General features: G+C 38.3%; 1 pseudogene; it reads left to right on the plus strand.

The window, feature by feature from the left end:
* Positions 1-2,557: 2,557 nt before the first annotated feature.
* LOC127155833 (myosin-7-like) lies at positions 2,558-12,228 on the plus strand (annotated as a pseudogene).
* The last annotated feature ends 10,724 nt before the right edge of the window (positions 12,229-22,952 follow it).

Genomic DNA, 22,952 nt, shown 5'->3' on the forward strand with positions numbered 1-22,952 from the left:
CCAGTGATTCACCATAAAACACTTCAGACCGGCGCTCCTCATTCTGTAATGGTCACAAAGGTCAGTCTATGTTTGTCCTGCAGCGCTTCACTACAGCGCCCCCTAATGTTTACATGAGTAACAATCAAATGCATATCAAATTAAGAACTGTAAAACACACTTCTGAACAGGGTTTCCATAGCCGTTGCCAACTTGGAAATACGTGAAAAAAAAATCCTGGGTAATTGGTGTCTTGACAAGGTGATAGGAATTGCTAAATGTTACCTTGGGGAAAAAGCCCTAAATCATTGGTTGAAACGTGTGGAAACCCTGAATACAAATGTATTTCAGTACATTAGACAATGTCAACTATAGTCTCTTAGAGACAACAGACTAATTTAGCAACATAGCTTTATTGAATTACCATTATGGTTCTGAGACAGCTGGCCGCTTGCGTCCTCTCTCAAACCATAAATCCTGTAGATTAAGTGGCTAATTGTCCTTCTGAGAGTCTTACGTGGAGTTTTCAAGTCTCTGAGGGTTTGTCCATAGGCATGCGAAAACAAACTCACTTGTTGAACACTTGCACCTTGTTAGCGTCTGACATTTGCTGGCTAGTTGTCTTCACTTGGCCGAACATCTAATTTTAGCTCCTCTTCATTGTCAAACCATACTTGTCTGTTGGCAAACAATGAGTTATAATAATAGCCTTTATATAAGCACTTCTCCCCTAATTAGTGATTTCAAATGTTGAAGGTTTCTACAATCAAAAAATGACAACGAAGTAGATCAGAATAAGAAAGCCAACCGTTTTATTAGTTTAACCTCTAAGATAATTTACACTATGACAGGGGCACATATATGCAGCAGGACTGGGCAGGCTACCAAACGCTTGACCCGACAGAAAGACGATACCTCATGTGTTGTCTTGTGATGGCGGATGCATGCACTGCATGTCACAGCAAGGCCATCACTGCTTTAGTTTCACCACTGCAATAAACCAAAATGGTCCATCACTCTTCTTTTGTTTATATTTGTCTTCCAGTGAAACGTTCCACAGCGTGACATAAATGGAAGTGCTACTGTCTGCGGCCCAACCTGTGATTCTCAATCAATGGGCGTCACTTTCCAGGAATTTCACAGGGTTATCTTTGTACCCAAGGACAAATGAGGAGATGATCCTGTGCCAGTGAGGCAAGGAATCATTTCATCTGTCGCCCACTGACCTTCAACCCATCTGAACCCATTGTTTGACATATAGTTGACATTGTCGTTCTCAGGAATTGCGTGTGACTGAAAAATCATTCTATGAATAGCAAAATCTGGATGTGATTTTGTTTGCTGATGTGTTGGTTAGGAGAAAATGAAAGAAAGCAAACACCATGGTTGAATCTCAACTGTTACTTTATTAGGATTACTTACCTGTTTGATTATTAGCCCGTGGCTTTTATTACACGATCACAAAGCTACTTTAAGGCCAAAAATGAAGGTATATACATTTACACTTACTTATGACACAACACAAGGTAAAAATGTTTTGTTTTCATGTTTCAGATTGCCCTTAAATATGATTTAGCATATTGTGAATACAAACAGGGCTTAAGGGTGAAAGCTTTGTCTTAGGTGGTTTTAATTGTCTCCCTGTAATTATTTTCCGTTATGGGTTGTTGCTGGCAGCGGTGGAACGACTGGTGCCTGTGCTTATGAAAAACCGTGCTTATCCCTCCCTACCTCAGCTGAACCCAACACAATAGCAGTTTGGCATAACATTGTGCCAACTCCCTTATTTAGATGGATAGTGGCTTTATAAAAGAGTGAAAGGACACACCATTGAGAGGATCCTCAGCTTCGGCCATTCAACTTTCTCTCAAGCCTGCAACTTGTGAACAGGTAATATGCAACTATTTAAGTCACCAAGCAAGCTGAAGGCTTTGATCAATGTTTTTAAACTGCTTTGAGCTTATAATATCTTTGTAATTCATGGTGATGGATTTTGAAGCATTATCTCTGATCGCATTGGTTGTAGGGGAGCGTTTGCGGTTGTATTTTCTGGGTTGGCAGCTGTTAGAGGTAATGCATCTCATGTTGTAATGTATGTTTGATAATGAAATTTGTACATTTGGTTGTACATGTATAAAAGAAGTTTTTTTTTGGCATCATATCTGTAAGGAAAAAAGTAACTAAACAGTATATACTGTATATTTTAATACACTGTAAAAAGTTTTCACCAGATACAACTTAAACTTAAGTTTAGCCGCTGCCTTAAAATTCTAAGTTAAATCAACTTAAAAGTACAGTCATTTCAACTCACACGTTTTTATTGTAATGAGTTGACGTGAAAATGACTTGTAGTTTTAAGTTGATTTAGCATAAACTTAAGTTTTTAGGTTGAAACAGTGTAGACATTCTAATACATTTTATTTTATATTTTATATATATTTAAATGTTTTGCTTTTTAAGCTTTTTGTTGGGTTTAGAGAAATATGGGAGACACTTTTTGTTTTGTTTCTTTAAAAGGTGATTATTTTATCTTATGTGTGTCTCAAGCATCCAAATAGACTTAAATATACAATAGCGTCTGGAGGCCCAAACTCGCCCCTTTGACATGAAGAAAGAATGTTTCGTTCCTGATGTTGATGAAGAGTTCGTGAAAGGAACCATTTTGAGTCGGGACGGTGATAAAGTCACCTGTGAGACTGAAAGAGGCAAAGTAAGTTAAAGTTGAACCCTTGTTTATTACTTCACTACATTAGATGAACTTATCGTTTCGAGTAATAATTGTTGGAATGTTTGCTTTTCATAGACCGTAACTGTGAAAGAAGCTGACGTTCACCCTCAGAACCCGCCAAAGTTCGATAAAATTGAGGACATGGCGATGTTCACCTTCCTGCACGAGCCCGCCGTGCTGTATAACCTCAAAGAGCGTTACGCAGCCTGGATGATCTACGTGAGTGGAGTCTTAAGATACTCATATGTTCACATATGAGCAGATCTAAATCTGCTGTGAATCTCTTACAGACCTACTCTGGGCTCTTCTGCGTCACTGTGAACCCCTACAAGTGGTTGCCAGTGTACAATCAGGAAGTCGTCATTGCCTACAGAGGAAAGAAGAGAACTGAAGCTCCTCCCCACATCTTCTCCATCTCTGACAACGCCTACCAGTACATGCTGTCAGGTGCGTCTACTTGACACTAGAAATTTGAAATTTATGCTGCAACTTGTATTGGATGTTCTCGTATGCAATATATTTCTACTTTGCATAGTTTTGTTTGTGGTTTTGAGACTGTCATACAACTTGTCCATGTTGACATCTGCCTAATTTGACTAGTTCCAGTCAAGTGACAGATAATTAACAGAAAAATAGTTTGATATACTACGATTGACGTCATATTTCAGACATTTTTTCCAGCATTCATAACAAGAACAGGCTACAAGCTGTGGTACACTTTGGTTAAAATGTAACTAATGTTTCGTATTTTTATCTCCCTTTTCAGACAGAGAAAACCAGTCTATTCTTATCACGTAAGCCTGCTTCTGTTTATCACATTCCATAACAGCTATAAAAAAAGAGTGCAGTTCTTAACATGTTCTTAAACCTACAGTGGAGAATCCGGTGCTGGAAAGACTGTGAACACCAAAAGAGTCATTCAGTACTTTGCCAGCATTGCTGCTAGTCCTGGCAAGAAGGACACCGGTAGTGAAAAGAAGGTTAATTGAGGAGTTCTGAATTAAAAATTAAATTATTGTAATGCCATTTTGTATGACTGCCATTCATCATACACGAATTTCAAAAATGTTGTGTTTTCAGGGTACTCTGGAGGATCAAATCATCCAGTGTAATCCTGCTTTGAGGCCTTTGGCAATGCCAAGACCATCAGAAATGACAACTCCTCCAGATTTGTAAGTGAATTAAATTGCAGTGAAAACTGAAGTTTTACAAACTTTAAGTCATTTTTCTTTTCAAACAGGGTAAATTTATCCGAATTCACTTTGGTGTAAATGGAAAACTGGCTTCTGCAGATATTGAGACTTGTAAGAAAACTCATGCTTGGTTCCAACTGAAAATCATAAAATGAAAGCGTTGTGTTAATGAATGTAAATGTTCTCCTTTTAGATCTGCTGGAGAAGTCTCGTGTCACTTATCAGCTCAAGGCTGAGAGAGACTACCACATCTTCTACCAGATCCTGTCCCAGAGAAAACCAGAACTGCTGGGTAAAATTACCGGTCACATCGATTACATTACTGTTTCTAATTTGAAGAGTGGTTTCTGATCAATGTTCCCATTTCTCTCTTAGAGATGCTGCTCATCACCAACAACCCCTATGACTATGCCTACATCTCCCAAGGAGAGACACAAGTGGCATCTATTGATGATGCTGAAGAGCTGATGGCTACAGATGTAGACAGTTATACAAAACATCCATTGTTCTCTTGATGTTAACTTATACAAAGCTTTATAATAAAGTAATATAACAAAAGTAAAATTCAATTAATTATTAATAGAATATAATATGCTGTTTTAAATGACAGGAAGCGTTTGATGTGTTGGGCTTCACCCAAGAGGAGAAGAACAGCATCTACAAGCTGACTGGGGCCATCATGCACTACGGCAACATGAAGTTCAAACAGAAGCAACGAGAAGAACAAGCCGAGGCTGATGGGACTGAGGGTCAGTAGAAGGAGAAGTTGCTGACAGGATGCATACAGTTATCGGTTGTTTTTAGATAAACTAAATTTAAACAAATCTTTTTTCTTCAAAGATGCTGACAAAGTCGCATATCTGATGGGCCTGAACTCTGCTGATCTCATCAAGGGTTTGTGCCACCCAAGAGTCAAAGTAGGAAATGAGTGGGTGACCAAGGGACAGAATGTCCAGCAGGTGAAGAAACTTTATATAATGTAAAATGTAGTGCTTGGAAATCACTGTTAAAGAAAAAAAGCAATATTTTCATCATTTTTTAATGTCCCTCCACTCTTTTTAGGTGTACTACTCTATTGGTGCTCTGGCCAAGTCAGTGTATGAGAAGATGTTCTTGTGGATGGTTGTGAGAATCAACCAATCCCTGGACACCAAACAGCCTCGCCAGTACTTCATTGGTGTGCTGGACATTGCTGGATTTGAGATCTTTGATGTAAGATTACATCTACTGATTTTGTTAAGACTTTCAGTTTTTGCTACTTTGTCATTGTGATCATACAATATATCCCACCTGCAGTTCAACACCTTTGAGCAGCTGTGCATCAACTTCACTAATGAGAAGTTGCAGCAGTTCTTCAACCACCACATGTTTGTGCTGGAGCAAGAGGAATACAAGAAGGAGGGTATTGAGTGGGAGTTCATTGACTTCGGCATGGACTTGCAGGCTTGTATTGAGCTAATTGAAAGGTGGGTGTTTATAATTAATTTTTCGGAGCAACTTATCTTTAAGCTTTTTTTGCTTTAAATTACATTACTACATTCGTAGTAATATATAAACCTGTCTTCTTTATAGCCCATGGGTATCATGTCCATCCTTGAAGAGGAGTGCATGTTCCCCAAAGCCAGTGATCAAACATTCAAAGCTAAGCTTTATGACAACCATTTGGGCAAAAAAGCAACTTCCAGAAGCCCAGGATTGTCAAGGGTAGACCAGAGGCCCATTTCGCCCTGGTTCACTACGCTGGCACTGTTGACTACAACATTTCAAACTGGCTGGTGAAGAACAAGGACCCTCTCAATGAGACTGTTGTAGGGCTCTTCCAGAAGTCAACTGTGAAGCTGCTGGCTCACCTGTTTGCTAATTATGCTGGTGCTGATTCAGGTGTGTTTTTTGTTTATGTCAAAGGGGGAACAATTTGTGAGACAAAAAACAATTTGATTCAAGGGTTTAAAAACAAAAAAACAAAAGCGTTTGTTTCTTGCAACAGTCATGGCGGAAGGAAGTGGCAAAAAAGAGAAAAAAAAAAAGGGTTCTTCTTTCCAGACAGTGTCTGCCCTTCACAGGGTAACATATAGAAAACAAAATATTAAAATGATAATGAATAACTTGGTTTCTTAATTTTAAACATTGACAATCTACAATATATGTTGGTTAAAATCTACCCACAGGAGAACTTGAACAAGCTGATGACCAACTTGAGGTCAACTCACCCTCACTTTGTGCGCTGCATCATCCCCAATGAGACTAAGACTCCTGGGGCGATGGAGAATCCTCTGGTCATGCACCAGCTGCGCTGTAACGGTGTGCTGGAGGGGATCAGGATCTGCAGAAAGGGCTTCCCCAACAGGATCCTGTATGGAGATTTCAAGCAGAGGTGCTTATGAATCATCTGGGTCACACTTGGGTCAAAAACATGATGCTGTGCAAAAACTGTGCAACAAGAATTGACATTTTCAAGTTTTTTTTTTTTTTAAATATGCAACAACAGATATCGTATCCTGAACCCTGCTGCCATCCCAGAGGGTCAATTCATTGACAGCAGGAAAGGAGCTGAAAAGCTATTGGGTTCTTTGGATATTGACCATAACCAGTACAAGTTTGGACACACTAAGGTAGTAGTAATTGCTTTCTAGATTTTGTGTATCTCTCCATGTAGTTTTTTTTTTTTTTTTTTAAACTATCCCAGTTTCATGTATACTATATACGTAAGCTACTAAAAGGTTGACATTCCTGAAAAATGTACAATGGCTCAGCATTGCTCTGTTTACGATGTCTACGTGTTGATCATATGTCAGTGAAATATCATCTTTTTAAAGGTGTTCTTCAAGGCTGGTCTGCTGGGTACCCTTGAAGAAATGAGAGACGATCGTCTTGCTCTCATCATCACCAATCTTCAAGCTAGATCACGTGGTCTTCTTTCAAGAATTGAGTTCCAGAAGCTTGTTGAGCGGAGGTAACCGTGTGGGGGCATCTAAATCTTTCAATATGTAATAAAAACAGACGAATGGAACAGCTACTGTTTTATTTTGCAGAGATTCGTTGCTTGTGATCCAGTGGAACGTACGTGCCTTCATGGGTGTCAAGAATTGGCCCTGGATGAAGCTCTACTTCAAGATCAAGCCTCTGCTGAAATCTGCTGAGACTGAGAAAGAAATGGCCAACATGAAGGAAGAATTCACTAAAGTTGAAGGAGGCTTACGCCAAATCTGAAGCCCGCAAAAAGGAGCTTGAGGAAAAGATGGTTTCTCTTCTCCAAGAGAAGAATGACCTGCAGCTTGCAGTGCAGTCTGTAAGTTCATGATTTCATGAATTCATGAATAAAATGCAACTCTAAATTTTAGTTAATTATACTGAGACATTATCTGTAAACAGGAACAAGATAATCTTTGTGATGCTGAGGAGAGATGTGAGGGTCTGATCAAGAACAAGATCCAGCTTGAGGCCAAAGTTAAAGAAATGACTGAGAGGCTGGAGGATGAAGAGGAAATGAATGCTGAGCTGACTGCCAAGAAACGAAAGCTGGAGGATGAATGTTCTGAGCTCAAGAAGGACATTGATGATCTTGAGCTCACTCTGGCTAAAGTGGAGAAAGAGAAACACGCCACTGAGAACAAGGTTAGTTCTTAACACTGAACACGTTAGAGATGCAAGAATGGTTAACAACTCCTTAATGCATTTACAAAATTCAACAGGTTAAAAACCTGACAGAAGAGATGGCAGCTTTGGATGAGATTATCGCTAAGCTGACCAAGGAGAAGAAAGCTCTCCAGGAGGCCCATCAGCAAACGCTGGATGATCTTCAGAGTGAGGAAGACAAAGTCAACACACTCACCAAAGCCAAAGCCAAGCTGGAGCAACAAGTGGATGATGTGAGTAGTTTGTTGACACTTCTGTTGTAAATGAACCATTAAAAAATGGCTTAATAAAATACTTTGTTATTGTCCTTCCAGCTTGAGGGTTCCCTGGAACAGGAAAAGAAACTTCGTATGGATCTGGAGAGGGTAAAAAGGAAGCTTGAGGGAGACTTAAAGTTGACCCAAGAGTGCGTGATGGACCTTGAAAATGACAAACAACAACTTGAAGAGAGGATTAAAAAGTGGGTTTAATGTAGAGGGTGAAATAATTTAAGAAAACAGATCACAATCAGAATTGTTATTAAAATAAGTAATAAAATACGTTTTGCAACACAGGAAAGATTTTGAGATCAGCCAGCTCACTAGCAGGATTGAAGATGAACAAGCAATGGCAGCCCAACTCCAGAAGAAACTGAAGGAGCTGCAGGTAACAATCATTCTTAAACAAGTTGGACAGTTAAGAATTCTAGCTTTAACTTGAGTTTTCCTCACATTACAAGGCTCGAATTGAAGAGCTTGAGGAAGAGCTGGAGGCTGAGAGAGCTGCTCGTGCCAAAGTTGAGAAACAGAGAGCTGATCTGTCCAGAGAACTGGAGGAGATCAGCGAGAGGCTGGAGGAGGCTGGTGGAGCCACCGCTGCCCAGATTGAAATGAACAAGAAGCGTGAAGCTGAGTTCCAGAAATTGCGTAGAGACCTTGAAGAGGCCACTCTGCAACATGAGGCCACCGCTGCTACACTGAGGAAGAAACATGCCGACAGCGTAGCTGATCTGGGAGAGCAGATTGACAACCTTCAGAGAGTCAAGCAGAAGCTGGAGAAAGAGAAGAGTGAACTCAGACTGGAACTGGACGATGTGGTCTCCAACATGGAGCAGCTTGCAAAGGCCAAGGTGATGAATTCTTGTTCCCATGTTAAAATTTTGATTGTTTGTCTTCATTATCATGTACTTGTTCTGTTTTACTTGATACTCAATTCTATATGTCTCCAGGCAAACTTGGAGAAAATGTGCAGGACCCTTGAGGACCAGATGTCAGAATACAGAACAAAATATGAAGAAGGTCAACGCAGCATCAATGACTTCACCATGCAAAAAGCTAAGCTACAAACTGAGAATGGTATGCACTCTGATATACTATTTGTTTTTCAGACAAATTCCCAAGATCACACACTACTTTCTATAATGTAATGGTTGTACTTCTATCTAGGGGAACTTTCTAGACAGCTGGAAGAGAAAGATTCTTTGGTCTCTCAGCTAACAAGAGGCAAGCAGTCCTACACCCAACAGATTGAGGACCTCAAGAGACAACTAGAGGAGGAAGTCAAGGTATTGCAACTACCACAAATTCAGTGTTATAGAATAGAACATAATGCCATGGTATAAGAACAGTAGTGGGATTCAAACCCACACCCCTCAAAGAGGCTACAGCATTGTGCTACAGCTTTGGGCCATTCTCCATTTTCTCCTTATAGGCTAAGAATGCCCTGGCCCATGCAGTTCAGTCTGCTCGTCATGATGCTGATCTGCTGAGGGAACAGTTTGAGGAGGAGCAAGAAGCCAAAGCTGAGCTGCAGCGTAGTCTGTCCAAGGCAAACTCTGAGGTGGCTCAGTGGAGAACCAAGTATGAAACGGATGCCATCCAGAGGACTGAGGAGCTGGAGGATGCTAAGTATGAAACAGAAAATATTTTTGGTTTTCCAAAAACTTCTTACCATACAAATCATCTGAATTGAATCTGTTTATTTTTAGGAAGAAACTGGCTCAGCGTTTGCAAGATGCAGAAGAAGCTGTGGAAGCTGTTAATGCTAAATGCTCCTCATTGGAGAAGACCAAACACAGGCTGCAGAATGAGATTGAAGATCTCATGGTGGATGTGGAGAGATCCAATGCTGCTGCTGCTGCTCTGGACAAGAAGCAAAGAAACTTTGACAAGGTAAATAAAACATAAATATTTAATCTTTTAGTCTACATCATTTTCTGTGGCAGCTGCTCAAAATCTCTGAAATTATCAAATAGGTCCTAGCTGAATGGAAGCAGAAATATGAGGAGTCTCAGAGCGAGTTGGAAAGTTCCCAGAAGGAAGCCAGATCTCTGAGCACTGAACTGTTCAAACTGAAGAACTCCTATGAGGAGTCTCTGGATCATTTGGAGACCATGAAGAGAGAAAACAAGAACCTCCAAGGTGCCCTTGGTTTATTGTTCATCTGAGCATTTACATAAATATAAATGGAATATTTAGCTGGATTTTTGTGTAATAACCATTATTACTTTCCTAATAAACAGAGGAGATTGCTGATCTCACTGAACAAATTGGTGAGACTGGAAAGAACATTCATGAACTAGAGAAAATTCGCAAACAACTGGAGCAGGAGAAAGCTGAAATTCAAACAGCTCTAGAGGAAGCTGAGGTATATCCAAATGTCTATCTTTTTTTTTTTTTTTTTTGTGCATGTGTGCGTGTTATCTGTAGAAGTGAAACATTTTTAATAACTACAGTATGTTAACTGATTTGTTAGGGCTCCCTTGAACATGAAGAAGGAAAGATTCTTAGAGCCCAGCTGGAGTTCAGCCAGATCAAAGCTGACATTGAACGTAAGCTGGCTGAGAAAGATGAAGAGATGGAGCAGTCCAAGAGGAACCAGCAGAGAATGATTGACACCCTTCAGAGCTCACTTGAGTCAGAGACTCGCAGCAGAAATGAAGCTCTCAGACTGAAGAAGAAGATGGAGGGAGACCTCAATGAGATGGAGATTCAGCTCAGCCAGGCTAACAGGCAGGCAGCAGAAGCCCAGAAGCAACTCAAGGGTCTTCACGGACATCTCAAGGTATGCTAGATAACGTTTTAAACCAAAAAGTGAAAATTTAACAAAGTTCTACAGCATTTTTTCATTTGTAAAACTTGTACTTCACAGGATGCCCAACTGCAACTAGATGATGCACTTCGTGGTAATGATGATCTCAAAGAGAACATCGCCATTGTGGAGAGACGCAACAATCTGCTGCAGGCTGAACTGGATGAGCTGAGATCCCTGGTGGAACAGACTGAGAGAGGAAGGAAACTGGCTGAGCAGGAACTGCTGGACATCAGCGAGAGAGTTCAGCTCCTGCATTCTCAGGTATGACACATCTGTACCAGACAAACACAGACAAAACCATCAAACTTGCACAGCATCATCTAGAATGTCAATCTTGACCATGTTTAGAACACCAGTCTGCTGAATCAGAAGAAGAAGCTGGAGGGAGATAATAATCAGCTTCAGAGTGAGGTTGAGGAGGCAGTGCAGGAGTGCAGGAATGCTGAGGAAAAGGCCAAGAAGGCCATCACTGATGCTGCCATGATGGCAGAGGAGCTGAAGAAGGAGCAGGACACCAGTGCTCATCTGGAGCGCATGAAGAAGAACATGGAGCAGACCATCAAGGACCTGCAGCACCGTCTGGATGAAGCTGAGCAGATCGCCATGAAGGGAGGCAAAAAGCAGATCCAGAAACTGGAAGCCAGGGTTAGTTTTTCAAACTTGTTTTCCATTCAAAATGCCTTACTTTTGTGTAGATTAGTATTATTATTTATGAGAATTTGGTTTCAGAGATCAATAGCTTTCTAAAGAATTGATAAATTTTTGGTTTGGGTAGGTGAGAGAGCTGGAAAGTGAGGTGGAGATAGAACAGAGAAAGGCAAGCGAGTCTGTGAAAGGAATCCGTAAATATGAGAGACGCATCAAGGAGCTCACCTACCAGGTTACTTTCTCTATTCAGTACAATATATCCCCATCCTCAAACCACCCAGACCAAAAATAATCAAAGGTCTATTAACAGACTGAGGAGGACCGCAAAAATCTGGCTCGCCTTCAAGACCTTGTGGACAAACTCCAGCTGAAGGTCAAGTCCTACAAGAGATCTGCTGAGGAGGCGGTGAGTTCATTTCTGGATGGGTCAAACCTTTACTGTATATACTGTTCTGTGTATTGTTTTTGCCAACAACCGTTTGTTTTTAATTAGGAGGAACAGGCCAATTCTAATCTGACCAAGTTCCGTAAGCTGCAGCATGAGCTGGATGAGGCAGAGGAGAGGGCTGATATTGCTGAATCTCAGGTCAACAAGCTGAGAGCAAAGAGTCGGGACACAGGAACTAAGGTAAATTATCTTAAAACGGCTCAGTGGAGCTATGGACAATATTTAACGTTTTTACCATTCAAAGTGTTTACCTTTCAGACCTAAAGCATTTTGGTCTATTATGTGTCTCCTTCAGTGTAGTGAGTCTAAGATTTGATTTATTGCAAAAGCTACAACAAATAATAAATATACCTTTCAAACATTTTTCTTTCTCTTCTTTCTTTCTCTCACAGAAAGGGCACGATGAAGAGTGAAGCTCTCACTTGCATCTTTCTCAAACGCTTGTTTGGTTTGACTCTTTGACTCTGTGCTTCTTGAGTTCATTACCTGTAGTTCTGTAGAATAAAGTATGCAAATGAAACTTTTCTTGTGGTCTGTCATATTTGAAAACAATCATTTAAAAAGTTATTTGATATTTGGCAGGCACTTTCCTATTTCTAGGAACATCTTCCTAGCGTAAACCACACGTGTGTATATATTCACATTTACTGATTTTGCATTAGTCCCTTCATTTCAAACTCAGATTTAAAATTATGATTTAAATGAGTTTGTGACCCTGGACCACAAAACCAGTCATAAGCAGCAGGGGTACATTTGTAACAATAGCCAACAATACACTGTATGGGTCAAAATGATAGATTTTTCTTTTATGCCAAAAATTATTAGGATATTAAGTAAAGATCATGTTCCATTAAGATATTTTGTAAAACTTCCTACCATAAATATATCAAAACTTAATTTTTGGTTAGTAATATGCATTGCTAAGAACTTGATTTGGTCAACTTTAAAGGTTTTTTTGCCCCCACAGATTTCACATTTTCAAACAGTTGTATCTCAGCCAAATATTGTTCTATCCTAAAGATTATCTGTTCAGCTTTCCGTAAATGTATAAATCTCAATTTCAGAAAATTTACCCTTATGACTACTTTTGTGGTCCAGGGTCACATTTACAAATTTTTCCATCATGTATTAATAGGAATATGCAATTTGATGCAACATGAGTATGAGAGATCACTGATTGTCAACCTGTTTAAGTTCATCTTTATGGAAAAGTACAATGACGATGCTGACGCTGTAGTGATTACCAATGGGAATACAGACAGATCTATTCATATGCTCCACCTCCTGGAACATATTAAATACTGCAGTAGTGTAGAAATGCTAGCAACGCCCAGTTTCACAGACAAAGCTTAACCCCAGACCCAGACTAAAATGTAAGTCTGATATGTTTCAACTGAAAGAATCTTGCACTGACTGATCCTGACTGATCGATCAGTGTCTTGTTTTATAAGGCACGTTTATAAAAAATAAATCTCCTAATTTAACTATGGTCTAATCCTGGCTTAGTGTAGCACCCGTGTACTCAAACGCGTCACTTTTACTACTGGACCAGATCTAGGATCTCAAGGAGTGGGGGAACAAACATAAAATCAGACTGGAGACCAGATCTTTAGTATAAAAGCCAGTACTTTACTAAAAGGCAATCAATATTATACAGACAAGTTATTTAAGAAAAGTCTTGAAAATGTTAATAAAAGAGAAATCTTTTTCTATTAGTTTTCTTTTTTTTCTTTTTTTTAATAATTATAAATAGTTATAAATAATAAACTAATAAATAATAAGTAAATTATTTTTATACAGTGGATCCACTTGTATTTGATGTCCTATTAAAGCTGATAATTTGTCTGATTTAACTTTTCTTTTTGTTTTTTACAGGTGAAAGAACAAGTAAAAAAAAACTCAAAATAAACTAAATAAACAATCACATATTATGTCATAACATACAAATACAATAAAAATATCTGTAATACTTAAATTCAATTCAGTTGTGTGATGTAGTTGAGTTCAGTTCAAATGCTGTGTAATGTATTTTAGTTCAACTCGGTTCAGTTGTGTGATGTAGTTCAGTTCAGTTCAATTCAAAAATGAAGAAAAAAAATAGTTGTGGAAGGAAAAAAATGTTCCCGGGAAGAAAAAAAATATAGAAGAAATAGGTGAAAGGTTGTTGTCCTGCTCAATCCGTGATCCAGTGAGTTTACCGACAATCCAGCGCGTGTAATGAGTCTCTTTGCAGATGAAACGTCGTCGAATGAAGATCAAAGCTCCGGTCTGGGTTGGCTCGCCATCTAAACTCTCGTATCGTGCCTTTATGTGGCATCAAGCTTAGCAGAGGTAAGGATATATGTTAATGGATTACTGTCTGTGACAACAAGGAATGAGCTCCCATACAGGTAATCCTGGAATTTTTCTGTTATGGCCCATTTAAGAGCGAGGAACTCTAATTTATGGGCAGGGTATTTGCTTTCACACTTTGACAATCCTCGGCTTGCATAAGCAATGACCCTTTTCTGACCTTGTTGTTCCTGGTAGAGAGCTGCTCCGAGGCCTGAGGTGCTTGCATCTGTGTGCAAGATGTAGGGTAACTTGGGGTCAGCAAATCCAAGGATGGGAGCATCCGTCAGCTTCTCAATCAGCGTGTCAAATGCTGCTTGGCACGTAGGGGTCCATCGGTCGCCAAAGAGGTCCTTAGGGTTGTGGTATCTCTTAGCTTTAACTGCAGTACTAATACGTTTTCTAAGAGGTGGATATCCTGCAGTAAGTTCATTGAGTGGCTTCACCATCTTTGAATAGCCCTTGATGAATCGGCGATAGTAGCCACAGAATCCCAGGAATGTTCTTAACTCTTTCAAATTGTTTGGTTTTGGCCAGGTTTTTAAAGCTGCTATCTTCTCCGGGTCTGTTTCAATGCCCTTTGTAGACACAATGTGGCCTACGTACTTTACAGATGTCTGAAAGAACTTGCATTTTTCTGGTGAGAGCTTAAGGCCATACTCTTTTAGTCTGTTTAGCACTCGCAGCAACCGCTCTTCATGCTCTTTAAGCGTTGAGGAGAAAACAATGAGATCGTCCAGGAAAACTAGTGCTTGTTTCAGGTTCAACTCTCCTATGCAGCGTTCCATGAGCCTCTGGAATGTACTTGGGGCATTTGTTATCCCTTGAGGCATCCTGTTGAACTCAAAGAACCCTAGCGGGCAAACAAAGGCTGTTTTGTGTTTGTCTGCTTCCTCCATTTCAATTTGATAAAACCCAGATTTCAGATCCATCACTGAGAACCATTTGGATCCAGTCAGTGCAGAGGAAGATTCTTCTAAATTGGGCAGAGCATAGGAGTCTTTGACTGTTTGAAGATTCAGTTTTCTGTAGTCAATGCACAGTCTGACATCACCATTCTTTTTCCTGATGACTACAATCGGTGAAGGGGATTCAGATTCACGGATGATTTCTGCATCAAGAAGTTGATGAAGATGGTTACGCACAGCTTCTATGTCTTGAGGGTGTACAGGCCTCGCTCTATGCTTGAAGGGTGTTTTATCGTTGAGGTTTATACGATGTTTAACTTTGTCAGTACGACCAAAATCAAGCTCATGCTGCGCAAACACTTCTGGCATGGAGTTCAATCTTTTAATTATTCTCTCTTTCCACTCACTGGGTACTGGAGAGTTTCCAAAGTCAAAACTGAGGTTTGGTTTGTGATCAGGTTTTGTTTGGGAGTCTGATGTGGAAGATTCGATGGACTGAACACTCTTTATGGCATGAATCTCTCCAATCACTGCCTTTGGAGACAAGGTAATGTCGTGGTCTGACTCATTTTTCAGAATGACTGGTATGCAGCGCAACAGCTTAGTAGGTAGACTTGCTATGATATCTGTTACCAGCATGCCACCTGGCAAGGGAGCTGATTTTGGTGATTCTACCATCACCCATCTTCCTGCATTGGGTGTCCTGTAATTCACTGTTCCTTTAAGGACTTGGGTCTGACCAGCTGCAATTGTCTCAGACCCACTGCTCGACAGACCATCTTTTCCTGACTTCAAGAGTCTTCAAGACAACTTTGCAGCCATAAGGTAATAAATCACTGTCTTGAGGCGCAGTGTCTGCATATTGTTCATAAAGGGCATCCAGAGTGTTGGTACCTATTTGAACTGATGACAGAGTGGAACGCATATCAGGCACAATCAGGGCTAATGTGGGAACTTCAATGTCTTTTCCCAACAAACTCCTAGGGAACTTGATCGTCGTCTCAACATACCCAATGTAAGGGACTTCTTGACCATTAGCTCCTTCTATTTCAAGCAAGTTGTTTAACGATTCAATTGGCAGATGAGACAGGTTCTCTTGATAGAAAGAATTGGGAATTATTGTCAATTGAGAGCCTGTATCTAACAAACAGTTACAACGTCTCCTCCCCACAGTCACTTGTGCAGTGCATTTGGCCCCAATTAAACCTTTCGGTAGGGTCACTAGTTCTCCCTTACTGTGGGAGTGTGCATAAGATGAGCAATTTTTCTTCTTAGTTTCTAACTATGTGTTCAACAATCACTCTCTGTACTTCAGGTGGATTGACGTCAGAAAGTTTCAATGCAGGCTGTGTTTTCCTTTCAGAAGAAACCAGTGGTGGAGACCAGTTACGTTCTGGCTGAACAAATGGCTCTCGAACTGTACTGCACGGAGGACTAACTTGGGCAGTAGCTTCTGTAATATCGTGGTCTTTAGTATAAAAGCCGGTACTTTACTAAAAGGCAATCAATATTATACAGACAAGTTATTTAAGAAAAATCTTGTAAATGTTATAAAAAAGAAATCTTTTTCTATTAGTTTTCTTTTTTTTTTTTTTTTTTTAATAATTATAAATAGTTATAAATAATAAACTAATAAATAATAAGTAAATTATTTTTATACAGTGGATCCACTTGTATTTGATGTCCTATTAAAGCTATAATTTGTCTGATTTAACTTTTCTTTTTGTTTTTTACAGGTGAAAGAACAAGTAAAAAAAACTCAAAATAAACTAAATAAACAATCACATATTATGTCATAACACACAAACACAAAAAATACAATACATATATCTATAACACTTATATTCAATTCAGTTGTGTGATGTAGTTGAGTTCAGTTCAAATGCTGTGTAATGTATTTTAGTTCAACTCGGTTCAGTTGTGTGATGTAGTTCAGTTCAGTTCAATTCAAAAATGAAGAAAAAAATAGTTGTGGAAGGAAAAAAATGTTCCCGGGAAGAAAAAAAAATGGAAGAAATAGGTGAAAGGTTGTTGTCCTGCTCAATCCGTGATCCAGTGAGTTTACCGACAATCCAGCGCGTGTAATCGGTCTCTTTGCAGATGAAACGTCGTCGAATGAAGATCAAAGCTCCGGTCTGGGTTGGCTCGCCATCTAAACTCTCGGTATCGTAAGTCCTCTCATTGTTCGTCACACAGGAGTTTTTTTTTGTGCTTAAATAAAAAACCTGACCTACACAATAGGTCACAAAGGAATCTTGTTATTGTATCAATAGAAATTATAACAATAAAGATTTACAAACGCTAACGTACAACCCGCGGCGTCAATGTTACATCGTTCAATTAACTCAACTGTTACTTTGTACTCAAACAATAACATTCAACAGTTCACACAGTTCACAATAAATACCCATATAATGTTCAAATAAACCATTAAACAATGTATCCTTTACAGTTTTTGATGTTTAACCGTTAGCTTTTCCTCGTAGTTATTATGAAACGTTGTTGACGACCGATCCAGATTCAACATATAATGTGTCAAACTCACCAAAACCGCTGTTTTCTAATTCAAATATGTTTCCTTCAGGTTCGCGATCAGGTAAGTATTGTCTTTCTTCTCTCCTGGTTTCTTAAAATCAACTTGTTAATGAATTATTTCACCCATTAATATCTTTGATCTTTCCGCTTTCTCTCGCTCTGCCGTTGCTCTCCGGTTTTACGTGCGCGAGCGGTTCTCTTAAAGGGGAAGCAGCACTATGTTCCTAACTGGCATGTTTTCATTCAAATTCCCTATAGACCAATTTCGAGTAGACGTCACAGTGACGTCATTTGCAGCTGCGCGCGCACAGTGGTTGCAGAAAAACACTGGTAGCAAGTGGAGGCAAACGATTAAACTCCATGGAAGAGAAAAAAAATATTTTTGTGCCTTTTGATGTCAAAATCGAAATGCAAATCATTTTTATATAATACTGTAGTCAAAGACGCCATTTGAAGCTAAACACAGACGTTTAAACAGACATACTATGGATGAAAACTGCTACGATTACTCTACTTTTAAAGCATAAATTTGATTTATAGGTCTATTCACATATGCTGTTCATAGGGGACGTACTGTATTAGCCGTACAGCTACAGCACGAAATATTATTTAAACCTATTACTATTAACTTTTTAATATAACATTTTTTTATGTTATCTCACAATTCAGATTTTTGTTTCTCACAAATGCAAGCTTATATCTTCTAGTTCGGACTTTATAGCTCAATTTAACTAGTGAGTTTGTTCATTCTGAGGGAAAAAAAAGCTGTAGTGTGGGATATAAACTCTGAGCCGAGGGGAAAAGAGAGAATTACAAGTTGTTTTTCCTCTAGAGTTGTGGGATATAATCTCGGAATTGCGAAAATAAAGTCAGAATTTTGAAATATAAAATCGCATTTACTTTTTTTTATTCTTTTTATTCCATGGCTCCATAGAACCGCCAATGAAAAACGTCATCCCTGTATCGGATCTATAAGACTAACCCACTATCTAATGTCAGTTTCATTGAATAACAGTGCTTATGGCTGGGTGACAAGCTGTTGTGATATGCGAATAACATTTTAAAAATGACATCTAATCAATATAATCTATACTCTTTTTAAATCCAAGTATTTTGTGCCGTATCCTTGTAATTCTCTAGCTGTAAAGGCGAGCTCTCCGCGTTTTCTGCAACCAAGCTGCGCACGCATCCCGAATGTTTACAAACAGATAATTGGTCTATAGGCTCTTGAGGAATTATATACATTCAGTGTATTTATGTATTAACTATAGAGTATCATGTTTATCATCTTCATATTATTATATTATGGATCAATATAATTGTGTACTATAACTATGGTCATCGAAACCACATTTTAATGTGGGTTACATCAGACTAAGCCCTGTCTGTGAAACCAGCAGGGGCTGGTTGCATAAAAGGTTTAGACGAGTCTTACAAGTTATTCACCTAATTTATTTTGCTTTAAGACTGGTTAAAATGTTTAAATTTCGGTTACATAAAAACTTTTGTGTGACCCTGGACCACAAAACCAGTCATAAGGCTCAATTTCAATTGATTCAAAATCAATTGATTCAAAATTCAAATTTGAGATTTATACACTATCTGCAAGCTGAATAAGCTTTTCACTGATGTATGGTTTGTTAGGATAGGACAATATTTGAATATGTGGAATCTGAGGGTGCAAAAAAATATTGAGAAAATCACCTTTAAAGTTGTCCAAATTAAGTTCTTAATAATGCATATTACTAATCAAAATTTAAGTTTTGATATGTTTACATTAGGAATTTTACAAACTATCTTCATGGAAAATGATCTTTATTGAATTTCCTAATGATTTTTGGCATAAAAGAAAAATCAATAATTTTGACCTATACAATGTATTTTTGCTACAAATATACACCAGGGACTTATGACTGGTTTTGTGGTCCAGGGTCACATATTAGTCAAATATAAGACTAATATAACACAGAGGATAAGTTTATGCAACTGGCTCCAGGTCTCAGTGTTTTAATCACTATTAGTATAAATGTGCACAGAGATCCATAGAATCTAATTAAATCTGAACAGTTGGTCATTGTTAAAATCTAAATAACGTTATATAAATGTAAATATAAATTATGTACACATTTGAAAAATTGTAAGAAAAAGAATATTTGTAGTGCATGAACTTTAAACTCAATGAACTCATGAACTTTAAATTCAATGCATATGATGAATTTACCAAAGTAACACCATACTCAATATGGTGGTATAGGTAAATGCATTGCAGGCACTGCATTTTAATTAGAAAAGTTACTTGCATAAACAAATGACAAATGCTGCTTTACCTGACTGACATCATAATGTATAGTATCTTACAGAATACAGTTTAACATTTGCTATATTTGCATTATTTATTCTTTCAAGCATTGATTAAACATAAGACTTGCTTACTTTGGTAGACCATTGCATAGCCATGGTGTCTTCCCCGTGTGCACGCCCTACAATATGAAGTGTGCATCTCTGTGTCCTCTAAATGTCCTCCACACTGAAAATAAAAGAGCAGGAAAAATTGCTAGATCAAGTTCAAACCATCTACAGTGCATGTTTAAAATAAAAAATACCTAAAAGTTTTTTAATAACAACATTACAGAATTTCTTTATTTCATCTGTCTCACCTGCATCAATCTTTTTATTTTCTTTTGCGCACATAAGACTTGAGACCTGCAAAACAAAATAAACAATTAATATATTCAACAATTCCAAAAGATAAACTTGTAAATTAAACAGTGGATCTTTGATGCACAGCTCTGCTTGCCAGGCTGAACACTGAATGCCTATGCTAGTAAACCTTAGTGTTGAAGGTGAAGAACAGAGCTGGAGGTGGAGTCTGAATTTAGGGAGGAGCTCCTCAAAGGTTCACATAGGAACCAACCATCCTGCAACCTTAAACCACAGCTGAATGTGTTTGAGATATATTAAGATATATTATATATATAATAACTGGCTTGACATCTCAAGACTGTGAGAAGACCTTTGTGATTTAAAAGAAATCTAGCAGCATCTTAAACTTCAACCTTTCATCCTTTAGGATAACAAATGATCTTAACAGCCACTTGACTCCTTCATACATCCAGTAACAAGTGCATAACAAGAATAACAGATGAACATTGGTTTTAAATGAACTGATCTGTGTTCATTTGCTTAACCCTTTAACTGTCATCTTGAACATTGACATTAAAATGCACTATCCAAAGTTACAGTTTTATAATTCTTGAACGAAAACATTTTGTAATATGATTCTGATGTACAATTTCCATGGTAATGCAATGTCTGATTTTAAAATGGGTTTCAAAGGATGAATTTTGAGATTTTAAGCTTTCAGTTGATATATAATTTCTTAAGATTTCTATTGTGTGGCAACGAAGAAAGTATTTTTGTGACAAAGGTCAGAACTCCTGTTACGATGTAGATTTTTGAGGTGCGCTCTTGTCTCTATCTATTACTTTTCCTACATCATTTGTATAACACAAAACAGCGGTAAAATATCTATTTAGAAGTCTTAGAGTTTTTCATGATTAGATTAGAATGTATTTGTAGAACTGTAAAATACATTTAAATGGTTAATGAACTACATGTACAATTTAAAATTAACTTACATTCCTAGTTATTACCAAGTTACTATAATTTACTACAAGAAATACATAGTAAGTACATAAAGAGCAGGACTGTAAAATAAAGTGCTACCAATTTGCCATTATGAAACCATTTACAAAAATGGTCGTTCACAATGCTGCACGTCGGTTAATAATAAACACTCGTCTTGTGACCAGCATCGTTTTGCCTCAGTTGGCCATGTAACTTAAGTAGTATGTATATGGATCGCAAGGGTGCCAACATGTACCACTTGATGTTTATTTATGTGCTTTGCTAAGGCGGCATCCGCTTTATGTGTTCTCAATGTCCCCCATCAGTTGCTGCCATTCCGTCAGAGGCTCAGTAGGAATTTCACAGGGTTATCTTTGTACTCAAGGACAATGGGAAGGAAACAATGTGGGACAAACAAGACAGTGGCAAGAGGATGACTGACAGTCTGCCACAGACCTCCATATGTTTCAGTGCAGACAGTGCAAGTGCATAGTGCACATAGCTGCTGCAAACTGTACTTCAAAGAGCAGAGTTCAGTAGTTTTAAGTTCAAATGAATAAATAAATACAACGTAAATGAAAAGTAACACCATGAGCATGAAAGTGATGGCATATTAGAATATCGGTACCTCAAATTCACAAGACAATGATCACTGTTCCAGCATTAACTCACACTTGTGTGGTTCAAACTTGAATGAAATTCTGTTTTATACAATAAAAGTCAATGGAATCCATTGTTGTTTTTCTAAACATGTTCTTTCGGTTTCCACAGAGGGACAAAATGCATTCAGGTTTTGGAACGACAAGAGGGTAAGTGAAATTTGACTGAGTTTTTACACTTTTAGGTCTTTGCATGCGAACTCAGTGGTCAACATTGTGCAACCGAACGGCCAAAAACTGTGACGTGAAAATCACGCACCTGTATTGTTGGTTGATGGTGTCTAGTTGAATCACCTGTGCACTAGTACCTGATGCTGCTGATATCAAAAAAGCTAACTGTCTGCCAAACTGGACAAATTAATCACTTTTCCTGTCAAAGGATATGATGAACAGTAGTAGTTCACATTGAGGAGATGCTGTGTATACATTAATACACTCAGGCAGTGACATCGGCCAGCTGTATAAGTACATAAATGGATGCTGGTAGCAGAGATCACGCAAGCTGTTCTTCTCAATCATTTAGAAGCCCCTGGCAAGAATTTCACAGGTTATCTTTGTCCTCAAGTGTGAAGGCAAAGGAACAATGGCGTGTCAGCGATGAGGCCCGAATGAAGCGATCGCACCAGCTGAAAACTGACCTTGGCCTTATAGATTCAGCTGCGGCTGCTCGAGTGGATAAAAAGCATCTATGATGGACAGACTGAAATGACACTTGGCTTGTCCTTGAGCAAGGTACAGATCAGTTTATACAATGACATGCATTCTTTTTTTAACAAACACCTGCTAACTGATGTAAAAAACACTCTTTTTTTCAGTTTAGCAGACATTTTAATCTAAAGAATTCACATTAGCGGTTATTCATAGGTGCAAAATACAGCACTGAAAAAATGGTACATACATATTTTTGTCTTGTTTTCCAGTGCAAATATCTAATCATTCTTGAATCAAGAAAAAAATATCAATTTGTTACAACAACAAAAAATTGTTGAATTGTTGAAAAGTCTGCGAATAGGATAAGAAAAATAATCTTAATTTTTTCTCCTGCCCCATTGGAATATATTTTTTTCTCATTTTAAGTAAAAACCTTCCTAATTCCTAATTCCTAACTTTTTTCATTATGCATCTCAAGTAGATGTATATTAAGAATATGTTTAAATATTTGCAATGGAAAACAAGACAAAAAATTTT

This window comes from Labeo rohita, chromosome 24, assembly GCF_022985175.1.
Source record: "Labeo rohita strain BAU-BD-2019 chromosome 24, IGBB_LRoh.1.0, whole genome shotgun sequence".
NCBI lineage: Eukaryota > Metazoa > Chordata > Actinopteri > Cypriniformes > Cyprinidae > Labeo > Labeo rohita.